General features: G+C 40.8%; 1 long non-coding RNA gene and 1 other non-coding gene across 2 annotated transcripts in view; both read left to right on the top strand.

Annotated features, from left to right (window-relative positions):
• Nucleotides 1-1687: 1687 nt before the first annotated feature.
• Nucleotides 1688-1761, top strand: TRNAN-GUU (transfer RNA asparagine (anticodon GUU)). Its single transcript has one exon. It is a non-coding gene; the product is annotated as a tRNA-Asn (tRNA).
• Nucleotides 1762-2146: 385 nt separating this feature from the next.
• The window catches only part of LOC133044420 (uncharacterized), a 28266-nt gene continuing 8630 nt past the window's right edge, over nucleotides 2147-21782 (top strand). Inside the window, exons 1-2 of the long non-coding RNA XR_009689934.1 lie at nucleotides 2147-2252; nucleotides 2867-2993. This is a non-coding gene — a long non-coding RNA (uncharacterized LOC133044420). The remainder of the gene's footprint in view (nucleotides 2253-2866; nucleotides 2994-21782) is intronic.

Below are 21782 nucleotides of genomic sequence, written 5' to 3'. Positions count from 1 at the left end.
AACCACAGAACTAGGCTTGAAGGCTAAATTTTAAACAACTATCCTCACGTAGAAAAAAATTTTAGCATACAATGAGCTAATTAAATAATTAGTGTATGATGAGCCAATTATTTATTTTTTCTCAACTGTTTTTCAGCATCTCTCTTTTTAGAAGTTAAAATGTTAGGATGTTGACTGAAGTGAGGAAAAGAAGATTGGAGCTTTAGATAATCTCATGAATAGAACCGTTCCTAATATTTCAAGCGGCAGAGTAAATATTGAATGAAAGGGTGGTGAGGTACTAGTTGCAGTCTCTTCTAACTGAACAAGCACAATCGCAAAGGAGAGAATACTCATTTTGGTATTCAGAGAAGAAAAACCAGTGTCTCATAGTTTTTGCTCACATTAACAGGTACATAAAACTTAAGTATGGAGGTAGCATCATATAATGAAAGCAGACTCATGTTCTTTATAAGTACTTCCTGGATTTTTTTTTAATTCAAAATTTTCAAATGCATTTCTAAAAGTGTTTTTTTTTTTTTTTTGAGGGCAGAGTGGTACAGCTTGGTATGAATTCACAGCTGTTTGATATCTCAGTGCTTTCAAGGAACTTCACTAATAAGTTCCAAAGACAGTTTAAGTTGTCTTATCAAGCCACAGGAACTCAAAATGTTGATTGGAGTAAGGCACATCACATACAACTTCTATAAATCAAGATATGAATTCTTCCTCAAGGGATTCTAGACAGCAATTTAGTGACTGTTAAACATTTAAATATAGATCTGTCAAGTGAAAAGTAGCAATTCTCTGAGGCGGGAAGGGAGGGGAAAGTGTCTAGGGTTTTGAAGATTATCTCAAAAGGCGTCAGGACATAGTCACACAAAGGGTAAGATTTTCATATAGTGTATTTACAGGGGTGTAATGTTTGCCACAGGTGTTTCTGTGTTAGGGATTTTCAGGTGTTAGTCATAAATCATACTTTTTTTTCTTCTTTAACTTCTCTTTCCTCAAATTGGGTTGTAAATATCCTGTGAAATGTATGTTTTCAGTGGCATAGTTCAAATGTAGGTGTCCAGGCTAATTTCAGGGAGACTCAGGAGTGAATTGAGCGATTAACTACAGTGTACAGAGATTAAAGAATGTTACTGTAGCTTTTTCCCAATGTCTTTTTCCAGTAACAAAATGTAAGTGACGAGTAATTGCACTAGAGATTAGTACACAACAAATGGGAATTGCATATACGGATTTACTAATACCTGAATATAAAAATGAAGAAGGCAGATACAATTCAGATGACCTTGGGAATGCTACACAAGAAAATTATGAAGATTAGTGAGCAAAGTGCCGGATAGAGTTTGAAACAAAAGGAAAGTTTCTCAACTCATAAGATTAAAATTTTTATTTCCCTATAAAACAAGCATAATAAATAGTTAACTCCCTGAAACAAAACGTTCCAAACGGGAGGGGGGTGGGGAGTAACAGCAGTATTTTAACACTCTTGCAATATGAAATTCTGTTCGATCTTGGTGTATTTTATAATTTTACAGTATGCTTAAAGGTGGAAAATAGAATTAAAGGGTTAGAAATGCTAACTGGAAAAGTCGGATTTTAATGAGAGGAATCAGCAAGCGGAAAAGAAAGAAACATTCATGTGCTGCCTTTATTATTCTTCATAAAGGTTATGGCTGGAGGTTGTAACCGCATCGAGGTCTCTGTGGCGCAATCGGTTAGCGCGTTCGGCTGTTAACCGAAAGGTTGGTGGTTCGAGCCCACCCAGGGACGCTCTTCTATTTTACAAGATTGTCGCCGGCAGTTTTTGCACAAATCATGGGGTTGAGGCTTCTGGGCTACGCTGAGCTGGATTTTCAGAGCCGGTGAAGAAGCACCGCGAGTCTCACTGCGCGGTCCGCGGGCAGGCGGAGGTGGGGAATTCTTCAGCTTCCGGGCGCTCAGGGGCCCCTCCTCCAGCCGCCTGGCTCCCCGTGCGGCCAGGTGGGCGCTTCCTGCCAGCCCCGGCAGGGCGTGTGCGTCCCGCGCCTTCCAGCCCCCGCGTGCTTTCGCTTACACGCCCTTAGTTCCTAGACGCCCGCCCGCGCCCGGGCGCCCGGGCCGCTCGGCTGGTGCCCCGCCCGCCGGGCTCCGGCGCCGAGAGCGCGCGCTGAGGCGGGGCGGCCGCCGCGTCCCGGCCTCGAACTCGCCTCCCCGGCTCCCGCGCCGCCTGAGGGGCCGGCGTCCCGCTTCAGGACCCTTACTGTGTCTGAGGTTGACTGAATGTACGTATTTACTGTCAAGTTCAAGCTGTACATTGAATGAAGGCGCTCCCGGTGTTTGTTCACCAACCGCCCCGCCCCGCAATGTTGAATTGTGCAGCATCTTGTCTGCTCCCTGTCAACAAATAATCCCAGAATTTCACTTAGCTTGACTAACCCTGGCGTTGGTAAACTCAGAAATGTGTCGTAAAGTCTTTGTGTGACACTATTGTAAGAGTATGTGTACATTTTACTTTTTCTACTAAAGTTTTAGAATTTAATAGAGAATAGAATAATACCTGCAATATGTCCCATATATTCGGAAGGGGAGAAAGTTTTATTTTACAACTGTGTTGTTGTTACACATTTAAAAAAAAAAAAATGAGAGATTAAAAGTGAAACTGCTAATATATTTTGCTTCGACATTCTATATGCATATTACCGTTTCACAAAACTCTTGCAAAATAGTTACCTTGTACTTTGTTCTCTAAATATATGCTGCCTTGAGACTTAATCACAGGTTCATCATGATAATTATTGTCTTGGGTATAGATTAATTTGAAAGATGATTCTGGAGAGAAGTGGTATGTCTTATCCCTGAGAATATACAGTTATGCTCTTCTTCATATTTCCTCCAGGTTAACATATTAATAAAGGCTAATGTTTTTTGCGTGCTTACTACTCGCCAGGCACTGATCCAAGTGCTTTCCTGGATGAAAGTGTGAGACATGTGCAACAAGGTATGTTGCATGACAACCCTCCCAGGTATGTCCCATGGTTCCTGTTGTACAGATGAGCCAACTGAGTCTCCATGTGGTGCTGAGTGATTTGCCTGAAGTCACATTTGGTTCCTAGCACAGTGAAGTTTAAAACCCCAGTTGTCAGGCTTCAGAGCCCACACTCCTCAATCCTGTAATTCCTACTCAGAAGTTCTCTCCTCTAAAATAGAGCTACTTGATTGATTAGTTAATTTAAAACCAAAGGTAATACTTTAATTGGTTTTTCTGAAGTTTCATTAATATTTTGTTCCAAATTTCACAAAGGAAAGAAAAAAAAAAAAAAACCCCACTGAACATTCATGAAATGCTAAAGGGCATTGTTAAATCATGTATTCATTGTGCTGCTTCATTGTCTTGAAATGAAAACTATGTCGAATGAAATCTTCCTGTGAAATGTGTCTTTGGAAAACAAGTTGATAGCATTTGTGTCCAGAAGACAAGGTTAGAAATAGAGGTGGGTTGGAATAGCCCAGAGAAAATATGGAAGAAGAAAAAGAACAGGTTCAAGCCAAGCCTAGAGGGTTAACCTGGTGTCTAGGAATTCTCAGACCCCTGACTGGTGTTTGGCCATTGGGGTGCCCAGTCAGACCCTATTTCAGGACACCTGTGTGAGAGAGTTACCAGGATTTGCACTTGACAGGGCCTAGGTGGCAGTTTTAAACTTGATCCTAAATTTCTAAGTATATTCTACTTCATCCTATTCAGGCAGCTAATGGGATTTAGAGGCCAGAAAATAGAGAGAGAGGATTACATGAGAAGGGAGGTGGGGTGAGGAGTGCAAAACTGCTCTCTAATGTAAGTAGTTGATTTTATTATGTGTGAAAGTGCTTAGTGATTTTCTTTGTGCTGGGCTGTTGCATACAGATAGAATAGACGAGAAACATTTTAGAAAACTTGCTTAAATATTTATGAATGTGTTGGCTTTGTACAGTGTGTATTGGGTATAGATGTGATAAATGCTGTTTCTGGGGAGTGTTATTTTATTCCTAGTTTCATGGGTCTGTGATATCAACAAAGCCCAGGCTATGCCGAGATCATTTAGAGCATTAGTTAAAGTTTGAAACGCATTTAAAAGGTTTTGATGAGCATATAAGCATGTAAGTATGTTCCTGATGAACAGTGGTATACTTAAACTTAGAATGTCAAATCAGAGGGAAACTCATTGACGAAATACAATAAAAGGTTAATCAGGTACTATGGTTTATACACACTAATTAGAGAAAGTCATAGTTGTGTGATTTAAAATAATTAACAATTTAAAGAGGTTTTTTGTATTGTAGCATTTCTTTACATAATGGAAGTTGGGCGTGTCCCACATGGCTAATATGCTTCTGTCTTCATTTGTAACACCTGTATTTGATACCATATGATACAAGGTTTGGGGGGGTGGGGCAAAAAACATTAAGCTGCCAAAGAAACACAACTGCCTTGTTTCTGCATTCACAGTACATCCTAATGAGTAGTGCCCACGTGAATTTTAACTTCATTTCTCTGAAGTTTGGTGGGCTGTGTTGCCTGAAATGTTCAACTGATAGTTATAACTAGGAAGAGCAGAGATAACATTGGTGGTAGAAGAAGCCATAATGCATTTAACTAGAAAATACTTTAAGAAGTTGAAACCTTTCCAATAATTAAGAATGTTAATTTTATCGGCTGCAGCATTTCATTTAAGGTGATTCATGTTGAGCCTCTTTGGTGGTGTCCACGTGGTTTGTGTTTTTGCATATTGAGAACAATTGTGTGTGTGTTGTTTTACATGTATTTGGTTTTTTAAAATTTTTATTGAAGCATGGTTGATTTACAATGCAATGCTTCTGCTGAACAGAAAAGTGAATCATCCATCCACTCTTTCAGAAGCATCTGTTGAACTTACAAGATATGAGAATAAAGGGTATCTGTAAAATTGTACTACATGCCTCAGTTTTAAATTGTTTTCATAGCTTAAATTTTTAAGAAAAGCCATTCAAATTTTAATTGTTCAGTATTTAAATTACAAAATGTAGAGATTCATATCTTTAAGCAATCTCTTAAAATATAATTTTAAAAGGAACTCTATTAAGCTTAAATACATAAAGAAATGTGCACAAATCTTTAGGAGTACAACTAAAGAAATTTTTACAGAATAAACACACTTTTATCATCATCTTGGTCAATATGTGGAACAATGTTAATATCCCATAAACCTCCTCTTTCTGCCACCAAAGTTCAGTTCAGTTCAGTCGTTCAGTTGTGTCTGATTCTTTGCGACCCCATGGACTGCAGCACGCCAGGCTTCTCTGTCCATCACCAACTCCTGGAGTTTACTCTAACTCATGTCCATTGAGTCGGTGATGCCAAAATGTAACTTTTAAACTGTGAATATATGGATTATTAAGTTGAAGTGTGAATTTTAAATTGTCATAAATCAGACTCAAAAATAAATTTACTACCAAACCCTATCAGATAAGTATTTACACATAAAGGTTAGGAAAAATAATAGGAATTAGAAATCTGTTTTCCATGCTTATTCACTTTTGACTTAGTCATCTGTGACAAACTTGCTAAGAATAAATTTGTGTTATTAAGCTAGAAAGTATGACAAATTTACTATTTATTTGAACTGTTGAATTTTGTCTGTAAGCAAATAAAGTGCTCTTCTATTACTCCCACCCATTAAAAAAAAAAGAAACAAAAACAACCTTCTAGACATTAGGGCATTTCAATTAATTTTTTTTTTGAAAATACATTTTAAACTTTAAAACCAAGATGAGATTTAAGATTAAAAGTTGCAATAAGAGATGATGACTCTTGGTCTCCCAAATAATATATTCTAAAATCTTAAGAATTTTGATCTTAAAAAAAAAAAAGAATTTTGATCTTGAGTCCTCTGTTGGAGGAACACGAATAGTGGTCCCGTTATTTTGAAACTATATGTAATTATAAAGGAAAATCTGATCTGTGTGGTACAAAAACTATGCTTAAATTTGTGGAAAGTTTAGTTTCTAATATGACTGAGGAAAACCATTCTAGAAAGAGTCATCATGTAAGAATCCACAGAAAAGTTTTACCTTCTTCTAGCAAAATTCTTTATTGTTATTTATTAAAGTAGTGTATACCTAAGATTGTAATAATAAATATATATATACAAATTTAAGTACAGTGATGTTTACTGCAACATTATTTATAATGGTGAGAAATTACAAGCAAGGTGAAATATGCAACACTAATGGAAATAGAGAAATGAATTATGGTATATTAAACATTGGATTACTATATAACCATTTACAAAATGTTTCAAGAAAAATGCCTTTGGACAATGTTAAAATATTTCATTAGTTATACAAAGCTAGATTCAAAACTATCCAAAGAGCATGGTCCCATTTTTGTAATGAGACTGAATTGATCTAATTTCTCTAATGATATAATACCATCAGTATTTTGGCATAGATTTATACCAAAATAAGATTACACAAAAGTAATAATACACTAAAATAAGATTATCACTGATTTTTTTTCTTTTTTATACTTTACTTTCCAAAAGTAAGTTTGTTATCTATAATGAACATGTATTATTTTTGTTAACTGACATCTTTATAACTTAAAAATAATGCCTGAACTCATACTGTATATAAAGTTTTGAATTCTGTTTTTTCTCTCTTAAAATTAACATTGAGGGAGAATAAGGAGCTCAGAAGTAAACCTTTGCATGTATGATCAATAATTTTCAACAAGAGTGTCCAGCCAGACCACTTAATGTGAAAAGACAACCTTTTCAACAAATAGTGTGAGGAAACCTGAATATCCACATGCAGAAGAATGAAGTTGGGCCCTTACTTTACACCCTGTACAAAAATCAACCTGAAATGGATCAAATACCTAACTGCAAGATCTAAAATTATACAACTCTTAGAAGGAAACATAGGGGTAATGCTTTATGACATTGGATTTGGTTCTCTTTATTGGATGTGACACCAAAAGCACAGACAACAAGAGCAAAAATAGATAAATTGATATACTATATTGGGAATTAAAACTGTCTTTACAAGCAAAGGACACTATCAGTAGAGTGAAAAGGCATCCCATAGAATGGGACAAAATATTTGCAGATGATGTATCTGTTAAAGATTTAACATCCAGAATATATACAGAACTCCTATATTTCAACAATGGGAAAAAAATACAATTTAAGTCACACAAGTGTTTGAGTAGAAATTTCTCTAAAGAAGGTATACAAATAGCCATTAAGTATGTGCAAAGAAGCTTAACATCACTAACCATTAGGGAAATGCAAATCAAAACCACAATAGATACTACCTTGTATGCTTTAGGATGGCTATCCTGAAAGACAAAAACAACAAGTGGAAAATAACAAGTGTTGGTGAGGATGTGGAGAAATAGGAAGTCTTGTGCTTTGCTGGTGGGAACATAAGATGGTGCAGTCACTATGGAAAATAGTATGTCAGTTTTTCAAAAAATCAAAAATAGAATTACTATAAAATCCAGCAATTCTACTTGTGAATACATACCCAAAAGGATTGAAAGTAGGATGCCAGAGATATTGGTATACCCATGTTCATAGTAGAATTATTTGACAATAGCTAAAATATGGAAGCAGCCCAAATTGTCAACAGATCAATGGATAAGCAAAATGTGATATATACATACAGTAGAATATTATTTTGCCTTGAAAAGGAAAACCATTCTGACACACACTACAACATGGATGAAGCTCAAGGACATTATACTATGTGAAACAAGCGTGTCACAAAAATACAAATACTGTATGATGCCAGTGATAGGGGATATCTGCTGCTGCTGCTGCTGCTAAGTCTCTTCAGTCGTGTCCGACTCTGTGCGACCCCATAGACGGCAGCCCACCAGGCTCCGCTGTCCCTGGGATTCTCCAGGCAAGAACACTGGAGTGGGTTGCCATTTCCTTCTCCAATGCATGAAAGTGAGAAGTGAAAATGAAGTCGCTCAGTCGTGTCCGACTCTTAGGGACCCCACGGACTGCAGCCTACCAGGCTCCTCCGTCCAGGGGATTTTCCAGGCAAGAGTACTGGAGTGGGGTGCCATTGCCTTCTCCGAGGAGATACCTAGAGTAGTCAAATTCAGAAATAAAGTATTTAAGATGGATGGTGGCTGCCAGAGGCTTGGGGAAGCAGGGGAGTGTAGAACTGTGGTTTAATGGGTATAGAGTTTCAATTTTGTAAGATGAAAAGAGGGAGATTGGTTGTACAGCATTCTAAATGTACCTATACTATGAACTGTGCACTTAAAAGGATTAAGAGGGTAAAATTAATGTATATTTTTGCCACAGTTTTAGAGATGATATTTAGGGGATTTGTTTCCCCTTGTTATATAAGACCTACTATAACGCATGTAAGAAAATAGGTTATTGATGAAGTTGTTTCCTGTGGTCTACTTATTTAAGAACCATCTTTAAGGACATTTAATTTTTTTAAGAAGATAGGCTCTCAAGGAGAGGTGGGGGAGGGGAGCAGAACTCCCCATTCCTTAAGTATGTGTTGTGCAGTGATTTTCTTCCGAAGAGTACAGTAGGGAAAGTGGCTGGAGGTTGGGTGTGAAGAAAGAGTAGTGTTCCAGTGAAGAAATCTGACAAACACTGCCTGCAGCAGGGGGTCAGGACCTCAAGGGTGATAAGTCATGTTGATAGTTTGTACCCTTGGTGATGACATTTCATATCTGTGGTCTTCCTCTCCCAAACTCATAATCCAGTCTGTTCTGATGAAAACCTCTAGTCTGATAAAAAGATCAGGTCATTGTCAGTGCAAGGTCATCCTACAGAATGTTTGACCAGTACTCCTTGCAACTATCAAGGTCATCAAAAGCAAGAGAAGTCTGAGAAATTGTCACAGCCAAGAGGAGTCTAAGGAGACAAATGAATGTGATGTGGTGTCCTGGATGGAATAAAGACTTTAGGCAAAAACTAAGGAAATCAGAAGAACCTGTGGACTTTAGTAATAATAATGTGCCAGTGTAGATTTAAGAATTGTAACAAATGTACTATATTAATGTAAGATTAATAACAGAGGAAACTGAGTGTGGGGTATGTGAGTACTCTGCATTATCTTCTTAATTTTTTTTTTAACAAATGCAAAGCTGTTCTAAAAAATAAAGCCTGTTAAAAGAAAAATAAGGTAGCCCTCCAGAACAGTGGGGAGAGGAATGCATTTTCAATATATGGTATTGAGACAGTTGGTTCACAGATCAGGTTCCCAGGGAAACAGATACTAAGATGCTGGGATTTGGGTACAAGAGGTGAAGTAGTCTAAGGGAAAATGAGATTGGACAGAGGAAGGAGTTGAAATGGGGTGGAGCTACGATAGAGACCCATGGGAAACTTTGAAGCTGAGAAGACCTTTCAAAAATATTCCAAATCAAGACAAAGGTGCTAAGCCTCTGAACCTCCATACTAAACAGTCATTAGGTAAGTTAAAGTGCTCAGTTGTGTCCGACTCTTTGTGACCCCATGGACTATAGCACCAGGCTCCTCTGTCCATGGGATTTTCCAGGCAAGAATACTGGAGAGGGTTGCCATTTCCTTCTCCAGGGTATCTTCCCAATCCAGGGATTGAACCTGGGTCTCCTGCATTGTAGTCAGATGCTTTACAGTCATTAAGTGAAGTCGCTTAGTCGTGTCCGACTCTTTGCGACCCCATGGACTGTAGCCTACCCAGGCTCCTCCGTTCATGGGATTTTCTAGGCAAGGGTACTGGAGTGGGTTGCCATTTCCTTCTCCAGGGGATCTTCCCAACCCAGGAAATGAACCTGGGTCTTCTGCATTGCGGGCAGGCGCTTTACCCTCTAAACCAACAGGAAAGTCTTAGATATATACAAATCATGTCATTAGATATATACAAATCATGGGGAGGGGTCGGAGCCTTGGGCAAAGCATCTTTCTTTGGCCAAGGGCAATTCCTGAAAAGTGACGAAGCTGTGAGTTGTCAACAGCCAACACTATCATCAGAATTGGAGAAAGGCATCCCAAGAGATGCCACCCTGAGCCACTGGGCTGTCACTGTCTTCTTCTCACTCCTCGCAGGGAAGGAGCAGTCCTTTTTCTCCCCCAGTGATCACTGTCAGGTACCCTGTGTGCTCAGTCATTTCAGTCATGTCCAATTCCGTGCGACCCTATGGACTAAAACTCACCAGGCTCCTCTGTCCATGGGGTTCTCCAGGCAAGAATACTGGAGTGGGTTGCCGTGCCTTCTTCGTCAGGAACTCTTTACAGAATGGTAATTACTTTACTTGCCTGCTGGTCTCTCAGCAAAAAGAGCTTAAAGTGACTTGGAAGCAGCCATGCTTTAAGTTTATGAACAGTCTTGCTGTGTCTCTTGGTGGAAGCAAGAATTGTGGATACAGGCAACACAAATTTCTTAAGTAGGTTATTGGAAGTGATGATAACATGTTCTACTCCTACATCCAAACCTTGGTTCCCATATATTTTATGTTCCCATATTTTATTTTATTACATGACACAATATCATGTAATGGTCATTGACTTCAGGTATATACCATGTCTCAAGGAGCAGCTATCCAGGGTATCACCTCTAAGCCAGCTTTGGCTTTGGTTCAGTTGTCTTCAAGTGGCCATCCCACTGCTCCCTCTGCCCAGCAGCTTCTGAATAATGTAAGTAAAGAAAAGTTGATCTCATGGTCTTATGCCCATTGCTGCACCTTCTCTGAAGAAAGGTGGCTTGATGGGATACAGTGTGGGGCCCCAGTCACTGATCGAGTACCACCTCTTAGATAGTGGTGTAGCTTAGGTTGTGTGGGTGTCAAAGAGAACTGCCTGTACCTGTATCATGTATCCGAGTCAGGAGTCACTGCCCCTGTCAGGATGGAAGGGGTCCAGTGTAATCTATTTGCCATCACATGAGTAGTTGGTGTCCTTAACTGGTTACCATGTTGAGGATGCTTGGTGTTAGTCTCTTATTGGCAGAATGAACTTTTCAGCAGTGGCAGCAACTGGCTCAGCCTTGGTGAATGGCAGTCCATGCTGTTGGGCTCATCCCTAGCATCATGGCTGTTCCATTCATGAGCTCGCTGACTCACTGTGGGGCGGTGGATCACAGATGCTAGCTGATGGGAACTGACTTCCTTGTGGGAATTAACACACAATGCAAAGAACTTCGTATTTCATGTCCAATACCATTGGCTCATCCACATCTCTCTTCCTCAGGCTTCCTTTAAAAAAAAAAAAAATCCTTCTAATACACTGTATTTTCTATTTGTATTCCCAGTGACATGGCTTTATTTTTTAATAGGCTTTCTCTAGTTGCGGAGAGTTGGGGGCTCTTTAGTTTCGGCGTGCATGCTTCTCATTGCTCTGACTTCTCTTGTTGTGAAGCACGGGCTCTTGGGTGTGCAGGCCTCAGTAGTTGTGGTACATGGGCTTAGTTGTGGGATCGTCCCAGACCAGGGATCACACTGGTGTCCCCTACAATGCAAGCTGGATTCTTAACCACTGGACCACCAGGGAAGCCCATTCCCCAGGTCTCCTTACCCTAATTGTTTTGTTATCTGTTGCTGCATAACAAACTACCCCTAAACTTAGTTATTACAATTTAATTAGCTCACGACCTTATGGTTTGGCTGGGCTCATCTGGGGGGGGGGGGGGGGTCTCCTTGTGCTGTGTGGGATTTTTCACTCAGTTGCAGTCAGATGAGGCTGGGCTGGAATGTCCGGGTGCGGCATTGCTCCTCCAGGTGGCCACGCCATTCAGCAAAATAGCCAGAACTTCTTACAGGTTGTCTTCAGTGTCAAATTGCAAAGAACTGGAAGCTGCTTGACCTTCTCGGTGTGTGCCTTCCAAAGTCCCAGAATATCGCCTCCTTGCATGCTGTTAATCAATGCAGTCATGGGCTCCAGCCTAGATCGATGGGACATAAGTTTTGTCTCAGGTGGGAGTAGCAGTAGGTGCGTGCAGGCAGGGGCAGAATTATTCAGAGTTGTCCCTGGAGAATAGCTGCCACAGTCTACCCTCTGCCCATAATTCACATTCCTCCCTTACACAAAATACAGCTCATCCCTTTTCCCAGGACCACCAGTCTCATCCCATAATGGCATCAACTTGAATCCAGGATTTTATCATCTAAATCAGGTATGGACATTGATGGATCTTCTCAGTTGTGTTTCTTTGGATGTGGCTCCTTAGTATGGTTCTTCTTGCTGTAAAGAACTATAAAATTAGAGAAGTTACTTGCTCAGTGATGATAAGACAAGAATAGGAAAGGTGGAATAGCCAAGGGGGTGGGGTGGGGAAACAGTGGGCACACTGCAGTCATGATTTATGCACTTCTGAAATCAAGCAGGGCACACGTTCCTGGTCCTTCACTGTAGGCCAGTCCCGATCTCTAGGATTAGTTCCCAAGCCTCTTGGCTCTGCCCTGAGTCATCCTTCCTTTTCCATAATAAATAGCCCCTCTCTGAAGGTAAGCAGCTGTCAGCCTGCTTACTGCCTGCAGAAGTTTGAGGGTCTTGAGACCTCTTTTCATCATGAAATGACTGTTCTTTTCAGTCCAAATGGATACAGTTCATTTAAAACATCATGCATTTTCTTTGTATCAGATTGCAGCCAACTCTGCTGGGTGAAAGCCACAGCTACGTATTTTTCTGAAATGGGCCTGTGAAGTTCCTCTGGGACTATGTCCTTGGGATTCTTAGAAGCCCTGTTGTCTGGGAGAGAGGCCATATGAGGCACACCCAGAGGATTCTTAGAAGGCTCTTTGTTCAGCTGAAAGGACTTTATGACACATCACCTAAAATCTTCCTGAGGTTTCAACAAAGTGTCTCACGGTCCCACCCTTAATCTGAACTTGACACTGAGGTATGTTTTACTTTGTGTGTCCTGGATTTTTTTTTTCCCCCTTTTCTTCTGAGTCCATTTCTTACCTTGTGAATTGTTTTCAAATTCAGTACATCTTGGTTGCTTTATATTTCTTTAAGTCTGCTCAAAACCTGTATACTTCCTTTAAAAAAAATTTTTTTTTACTTCTTTTTTTTTCAGTTTTATTTATTTATTTTTACTTTACAATATTGTATTGGTTTTGCCATACTTTGACATGAATTCGCCATGGGTGTACTTTTTTTTTTTTTTTTTACTTCTAATTACTTTTCATAGGCAGCTAATAGCAAAAACAAAATAAAGCAAAAACGGTCTTTCAGCAGTCTGCCTGTAAATATCCTCAGCCAGACTCATGTGTTCCTTAGCTACCTTTTCTCTTTCCCAAAGTGCAGGTGAGAGTTTCACCACTGGGTGTGTCATATGTGTGTTTGCACAACATGCTGTTGTGACATCATGATACTCAGGTCACCTTTCCTTCGGTCTCCAAGAGCAATTTCATTGCTGTCTTTCAAGTCTTCACTTTGATCTGTTGAAGGAGCTCCATCCTGGTCCCAATTCTAATGCCACCTGTTTTAGATTTTTGTCAAGGCAGACACCATTTTCAGGTACCAGGTCCTGTTTTAGTTATCTGTTGTGTAATAAACCACTATAAAACTCAGTGGCTTAAAACAGCCCTTTTATTATCTCTCTTGACTCCAGGGACTTAGCAGAGCAATGCCTTGATTGACGTCAGGTCTCATGGGGTTGTACTCAGACTGGGACTGGGACCAGATGCCTGGCGCTTGGCTTCTCCGCCTGACCTCTCTCTCCGAAAGACATCTTACCCTTCAGGGCTTCTTTGGGCCTCTCTCCATAAGGGCAGCCTAGTTTTCTTCTTCTTTTTTTTTTTGGCTGCGCCTCATAGCTTGCAGAGGTCTTAGTTCCCAGACCAGGGAATGAAACCAGGCCCTTGGCAGTGAAAGCTCAGAGGCTACTGCACAATCAAGGAATTCCCCAGCATGGTTTTCTTTAAATGGCAGCCCAGGGCTCCAAAAGGGAGAGAGTGAAAGATGCTAGGCTTTCTTGTTGCCCGGTGAGCATGGAAGTCTCAATATGTCACTTTCTCTGCATCTTACTGATCAGAGGAATTGTAGGCTGTGCCTAGATACACAAACTCCAGTTGTTTATGAGAATAGAGACATGTATAGGGAACTGTAGGATTGTTGGGGGTCTTTTTTGAGGACATGCTACTACACCAGTCTTCCAATCTTCTACCTAACTAGCCAAGCACTGTCTCTATTCTTTCCTTGGGCCTCCTTTCTCTCTATCTGGAGGGACCATCTGAAACTCTGCCCATTGATAGGCTTTGTCCTCAGTGCTGCTCAGTAGTGTAATTGGGCCCCTGCTGTCCAGCAGTATAATTGGTGTCAGTCTTTGGCTTGCACCCATGCACTGACCTGATCCTTTGTGACTTTATTCAGCTCTTTTCCTCCATCATCACCTCTTCATAAGAGACCGCCTCCCCCCCCCCCCCAAATTTGGCCATAGATGTTGGCTGAAGGAGAGGGACTAGGGCAATACTGGTGGGTGATGTAGGGTTTTAGGCCAACTGCTCCCGCAACTCCTTTGACCTTGATCCTGAAGGATCATTTCCATCTCATCGTGGATGACTGTGAGCTGCTCAACTTTATAACATTGTGGATCTGACAGAGCCCAGCTCAGGATGGTGGTTCTGGTCTCATGATTACTCAATGACATTGTGGTCAGGTGCACTGTACCTCAACCCTGGAGTGTGTTCAAGAATGGGTTTTGGATGGTGTGTAACTATTGGCTGCAGATGGTATGGCCTTGTTCCAGAACTGGAAGGGTTTATATTATGATTCTCATTTGTGGGATGGCCATTAACTCCACAAGGCACCTTTTCCCACCAGAGAGACATCTGAGACCATGGGATATGTTGAGTTGTATGGCCCTACTGGCAAGGCTGCTTGCATTACAGTCCAGATTTACAGCAGTACCCTTTCCTGCTCTGGGCTCCACTCAGCCCTTCATGTCACCTGATAAATGGGTTGAAGCAGTGACATTCAGTGTGGAACCTGAAGAGCCCTAGCAGGCATTGGCCATTTTCTTAGTGGTGGGAAGTATGAGATGTACTACTTTGCCAATTACTTTCCGAAGGGGTCTCCCAACCATAGGATTCCTTGTAACTTCACCAACATGGTGGCCTCTGCATATGGGATCCATTTCTGGACAGCATGTATCATACCAAGGCTTCTGATGTACTTTGCCTTCTTGCTTATCTGCTTTGCCTGTCGTGACGTCATCATTAGGGTGGACCACCTCACGATTCTGCAGAATGTCTAGGTAGTCCAGGCTGCTCAGACCATACAATGAATGGGGTGAAATAATTAACATGAACATGGAACTAAACTGGAAATTCAACTTGTGTCTGTCCCACATGAATGCAGACTGCTTCTGACCTTCCTTCCTGGTGGGATGGCCACTGCGCATACACCCCGGACCTTGTTAATTGCAGGTACAATCAGGGCCACCACTTGATAAAATTTGTGGCAGTCCACTAGCATCCTCCAGGATCCATCTGATTTTTGGAAAGGTAAAGCCATTGAATTCAATGCAGGTATGATGAGGACTTCCTCTGCATCCTTTAGAGCTTGAATTGGTGGGAGTCTCTGCTCTTCTCCTTGTAACATGATATGGTTTTTATTTTCTAGCTGGTTGGGGGCATAAGGACGCACTTTCAAAGCTTCCCATCTGACCTCTCCCACTAGGGTAGGTAGCTCATGCCCCACAGACCAAGGAAAGAGTGTGGGGCTTTCTGCCAGCCACCAAGTATATCCATGTCAATTAGGCATCTGTGCATTCAGCACTGCTGCGTGGTCTCTGAAACCAGGACTCCATTTGTTACCTGAATTGTGAAAGTGCATCAGTGTTAATTCAGACCCTTTGCCCTTGGAATGTCTGGGAATTCCTTTTTCCCCTATGTACTGGAGTGAACAGTTATGTGTCCATTTGGGGGAAAGACTGGGAGAATCTTCATCATAAATACCATATGTGATAGGATTCTTCCTCCCAGGATGCAGCCAAGCTTTAATCAGTGGGTTCCCAGCTTGAGGAATGGCTCAGATCCAGAATCTAGGCAGATTGTGGTTGTCTTTTATTGGGGTGATTGTTCTCAGTCCTTGAAGATCGATCCTTGATGTTTCTTGATTGTGTAGTTTGGGCACTATGCCTATTGGCTGCTTATCCATCTTGGTCCTAAGGGTGCCATGTTCTGTGACACATCTCCATATCTCAGCGGGTCAGACTCCACCCTTCCCCACTCCTTCAGTCTAACCTTGCCAGTGATGACAAGAATTGCCCACACCCTGCCCTCTGTTCAACACTATACTATCCCAGTTGCTATCAGGGAGCCCAGTTCTGTAGGAGCATTCCCAGTGTCAGCCTAGCCCACAGATGACAGTCACACTGATCTTGGCAATGACATTGGTCCCTCTCACCCTGGTGTTTATTTATTCAGGAGCATCCCCTGGGCTCTCCCACAGAACAGTGTTGGTGAGTGAGTTTGCTGACCTGACATAGTAATCCACTCTAGAACATTCCTCTGAACCTTTTGAACTTTTATTTTCCTGTCCACTGTGGCAGTTCTGGGGTTCCCTCTTCATCAAATGTAGCCACGTTTCCTACAAGCTTCTCAGAGTCCCAGCATGTGTTGGCATCCTCTTCCAGGATACTTATTTAGGGTTAAATCCTGTGTCATAGGGTTGTCCATATTGATCAGCTTTCCTTTATCCAGCTTTGTCTTCTACTCACTTTGATCCAATACCCTTTGATTCAAACATACTCTTGGGACTTTGCTGGTGGTCCAGTGACTGACTCTGAACTGTCAGTGCAGGGAGGCCGGTGAGGGAGGGAGGGGCCCAGGTTTGATCCCAGGTAGGGGAACTGTAGATCCCACATGCTGCAACTAAGAGTTCATATGCTGCACGCAACTAAAGATCTTGCATGCCCCAACTAAGACCTGGCACAGCCAAATAAATAAATACTTAAAACAGATACACACAAACTCTTGGCTTTTGCTGGTACATGTTAGCTTGGTCCTGTGGCTCCTTTTGGGGGCATAATCTCTTCTCTTAGCAGGCGGGGTTACACAGGTTAAGTAGACTTAACCCTACTTATTTGTCTGATGGCCAGAAGGGAGGTGGGGGTAGGTCTGAGGGAAATGTGTTTATTCTTGCAAGACAGAGGACTCTGCATCATCTTGAAACAAGGAGGGAGGGTGGCCTTTTATGGGGTGGGGTGGGCTACTTCTGCAGGCCCATAGGCTGGGGAGAATGGGGGAAGTAGCATGTCCCCATAACATGCAGTAGGGTCAACTCCTTTCGAACAGTCTCTGTCCTTAAGCAGCAGATGGGCCAAGCCTGAGCATTCACCCTCTTCTGAAGCTTGGCTCCTCTTGCAGTAATTGAGTCTTGGACTTGACCCTCAGCCTTTCCTGCTCTCCACTCATAGGAGATGAGAGTCTCCTTAAATGGTGCCAAAGAGGCTGTCTGATTGCACATTCATTTCTAATTGGTGATTATTTAACCCCAGTCTTTCATTGACTTTCTCTGGTGCATCCATAGTTCTCAGCAACAGTCTTCTAACTACTGTTTTTTCATTTCTCAAAGTCCTGAGATACTGTGATGACTGGTGCATTCCCTTTCACCAGTATGCTACCCCTGTTCATTCCATGCACATTTTAATAACTGTACCACCCCCTCATGACAGAGACTGTCTGTGCCCCATTTTACACCAGGGATGGGTCTTCAGTGCCAGCTGGCCAGTGAGAGTGGGTGATCCAGCTCCAGAATTTGTTTCAAAGAAATTTCTGAAATTAAATAACATGAACTTACCTGCTCAGACATGTCCAACTCTTTGCAATCCCATGGACAGCAGCCCGCCAGGCTCCTCTGTCCATGGGATTTTCCAGGCAAAAATACTGGAGTGGGTTGCCATTTCTTCCTCCACGGGATCCTCCCGACCCAGGGAATGAACCCGCATCTCCTGCATTTGCAGGCAGATTCTTTACCACTGAACCATCTGGGAGGCCCCATCCAGGATGTTGCCACTAGGATTTTTTTTGAAGAATAAAATGTATTCCATTTTTATTGTGAGTAGTTTTTCCTTAAAGTTGTTGTCATATTTGATTCTATTTGTGGCAATTTAAAGCAGGTTATATATTGTACTTTCTTTTCTTTAGAAACATATTAGACTAATCTAGATAGAAAATAATTTGAGTGAATATTTATTGTAAATACAGTTGTAGAAGCAGGGTTGGGACTAAAGGGAAAATATGTCATGTCTCACAAAATGGATTGAGATGTACATTATCATGAATTTATTGCTTTTTGTTTGTAGATGCCAGAGCCAAGGGGTCTATTAACATAAGTAAGAGTTCATGGAATGACATTTTTTTGTGAAGAGAAGCCTTGAAACTTAAAGTCACTTGCAGATGAAACATTGAGTTTGAAACTCCTCTCTGACTATCTGGTGCTCATTATAGCATCCATAAGCCCCGTATCATGTAGTGACTTGCATTGCAGTTATTGCTACTGTTTTATCTTTTCTCTTAGGTATTCCTTAAAATCTTTAAATGTGGCTTATTGAAGATAATTTGATAATACAAACAAAAGGGGAAAAAGTTAGGCTTAGTTGTCATCATATTGTGCATCCATTTTTGTGCTGTCACTTTTCCTTCATATCTTGTCATTTTACATGTAAATATCATGTAAAAATAATTTACCCAGACAAGTATATTATACATTTTTAGTGACTGTGTAATACTCCATTTAGTGTGTATTCCATAGCACATGTAACTATTTCCATGCCACTGAACATTTATAATGTTTCCTTTCTTCACTGTCATACATGATAATGAAATGTGAATCTTTGTATATGATGACTCCTCCCTCATATTTATAATGAATTTCGCAGGTGATATTTTTATGAACAACACTGCTGAGGCAGAGTGTTACTATATTTGAAGTTCTTGATATATGTTGCTAAACTGCCTTTAGCAAGTGCTGGGCCACTTTGCACCCTCACTGACAATATGTGAGAATATCTATTGTGCCATCTTTCTGGCTGCAGTGAGAATTATCATTTAAAAATTACCCCCCTGATTCACGTCAATGTATGACAAAAACCACTACAATATTGTAAAGTAATTAGCCTCCAACTAATAAAAATAAATGGAAAAAAAATTTACTTGACATGCATTAAAAAAAAAAAAACTACCCCCCTATTATTTTGATTGGTAAGAAGAGTGTTTCCTTATTGCTCTGGTTTTTATTTCTTTGGCTACTGGGGATGTTGGTAATTTCCTCATGTTTGTGCACTTGCTCTCTCTTCTGTGATATGACTGTGTGTTATAATAAAGCAATTTATAATATTGTATATTGCCATAATATGCAGTATAGTGATAGAATATACTATATCTAGTATATTGAATAAATGTACTATATATTGGAAAGACCGTGATGCTGGGAAATATTGAAGGCAAAAGGTGGCAGAGGATGAGGTGGTTAGGTAGCATCACTGACTTAATGGATATGAGTTTGAGCAAACTCTGGGAGGTAGCGGAGGACAGAGGAGCCTGGTGTGCTACAGTCCACGGTGTCACAAGGAGTCGGACGTGATTTAGCAACTGAGCAACAACTATATGTTGATACAATTCACATGCATACAATTCACCCAGTTATAGTGTACAGTTCAGTAATTTTTAATATATTCACAGCTGTGCAGTCATTGCCATGGGTAATTTGGGAGCATTTTCATGACTCCAACAAGGAATCTGGTACCCACTGGCAGTCATTTCTCATCTTCCTCGAAACCCACCCCAGACCTGGGCAACTGCCCATCTGTACTCTTTGTGTCCCTATGTCTGCTTGCTCTGGATGTTCCATAGAGTCATACAAACATTTCATAGGCTATGGTATTTCAGGGCTGCTGTGGCTGACTTCTTTCTCTTAGCTTAAGTTTCCAAACTTCAGCCATGTTGCAGCAGATATCAGTACTTCATTCTTTTTTATTGCCCAGTAATCTGTCACATGGATTTTACACATTTTATTTCTGCTCATCAGTTGATGGTTGTTGGGGTTATTTCTACATTTTGATTATCGTGAGTAGTGCTGCTTTGAACATTATAAGTTTTTTTTTAACTTTTTATTTTATATTGATGACTCAGCCATACATATACATGTATTCATTTTCCCCACACTCCCCTCATATCCAGGCTGCCACACAATCTCGAGCAGAGTTCTGTGTGCTATAATGCATAGGTTTTTGTGTGGACATGTATTCTCACTCCTCTTGGGCATATACCTAGGCATACGATTGCTGCGTCATATGATCACACTGTCGGAGAAGGCAATGGCACCCCACTCCAGTACTCTTGCCTAGAAAATCCCATGGACGGAGGAGCCTGGGAGGCTGCATCCATGGGGTTGCTAAGAGTCGGACACGACTGAGCAACTTCACTTTCACTTTTCACTTTCATGCATTGGAGAAGGAAATGGCAACCCACTCCAGTGTTCTTGCCTGGAGAATCCCAGGGACAGAGGAGCCTGGTGAGCTGCCGTCTATGGGGTCGCACAGAGTCGGACACGACTGAAGTGACTTAGCAGCAGCAGCAGCAGCATGATCACACTGTATTTGAACTTTTGAGGAACTCCCAGACTGACTGTGCATGATTTTCCCATACTTATCTTTTGGGATGTTGGTATTTTTCTTTTAGCTTTGTATGAGATTTTTATGTACAGCCAATATTAATCTTGCATACTTGCAGAAACTATTTTATCTCCATAGATTGCTTGTCTTTCATTTGTAATGTTTTGTGTGTATGTGCAGATGTTTTAAATGTTTATATTGTTGGTTCTGTCGATATTTTGTAACTTAGTTCATTATTTCTAAGCTTTAAAAAACATTCTTCTGTAAAGTTTGATAAATATCAAGGTTTCTTATAATTTTTCTATAATTTGATCTATAAGAAATTTCACTACTTCATCTGTTTAGTTTATCTGAGAAAATGATATGAGATCTCCATTTTCCTAACACGTCTTCCCTCTCCTGATGAATTTTTTGGGGGGTGAAATTTCCTTCGTGGCTCAGTTGGTCAAGAATCTGCCTGCAAGGCAATCCTTGGGCCGGGAAGATCCCCTGGAGAAGGGAATGAAAACCCACTCCAATATTCTTTATCATTTATTATTTTTTAGACATACTAATATTCATTTTGTTCAGTATATACATTTTTATAGTAGTGCCACATGGTTTAAACTATTGCAAGTTTATGTTTTATATCTGGAAAAACAATCATTTTCCCCTTCTTCATTTCATTTAATTAATTATCTTTTTCAAAAATTTCTTGATGATTCTTTTTTCCAGATGTTTCCTGGATTTTCCCAAAGTCTTGTTATGCTTTCTAAATACTATTGGAATATGCATTGCTCTTACATTAAATGCCCAATTTGATTTTGAGAGACTTGACATTTTAATAGGATTGAGTTTTGTCATCCAGGAATCTTGCCTGTCTCTCTGGTTATAGCGTTTTGAAATATCTTAGCCAAGAATCATGCTCACATGGAAATTATGTCTTGTTTATTTCCTTGCTGGGGTGGATCCAGGTTTTGTAGGGGGCTGCAGCTTGTGCAGTTTTAGAGCCATTCTTTAGGGAGAATAATGAGGACTAATTACTATGTATTTTAATATGTTCTTAATGTCTTTAGTGGGCTTCCCAGGTGGTAAAGAACCTGCCTTCCAATGCAGAAGACACAGGAAACTCAGGGTTGATTCCTGGGTCGGGAAGATTCCCCTGGAGGAGGGTGTGGCAACCCACTCTAGTATTCTTGCCTGGAGAATCCCATGGACAGAGGAGTCTGGTGGACTAT

Source organism: Dama dama, chromosome 23, assembly GCF_033118175.1.
Source record: "Dama dama isolate Ldn47 chromosome 23, ASM3311817v1, whole genome shotgun sequence".
In the NCBI taxonomy this organism is placed as follows: Eukaryota; Metazoa; Chordata; class Mammalia; order Artiodactyla; family Cervidae; genus Dama; species Dama dama.
This window is presented reverse-complemented; position numbering and strand designations above follow the sequence as displayed.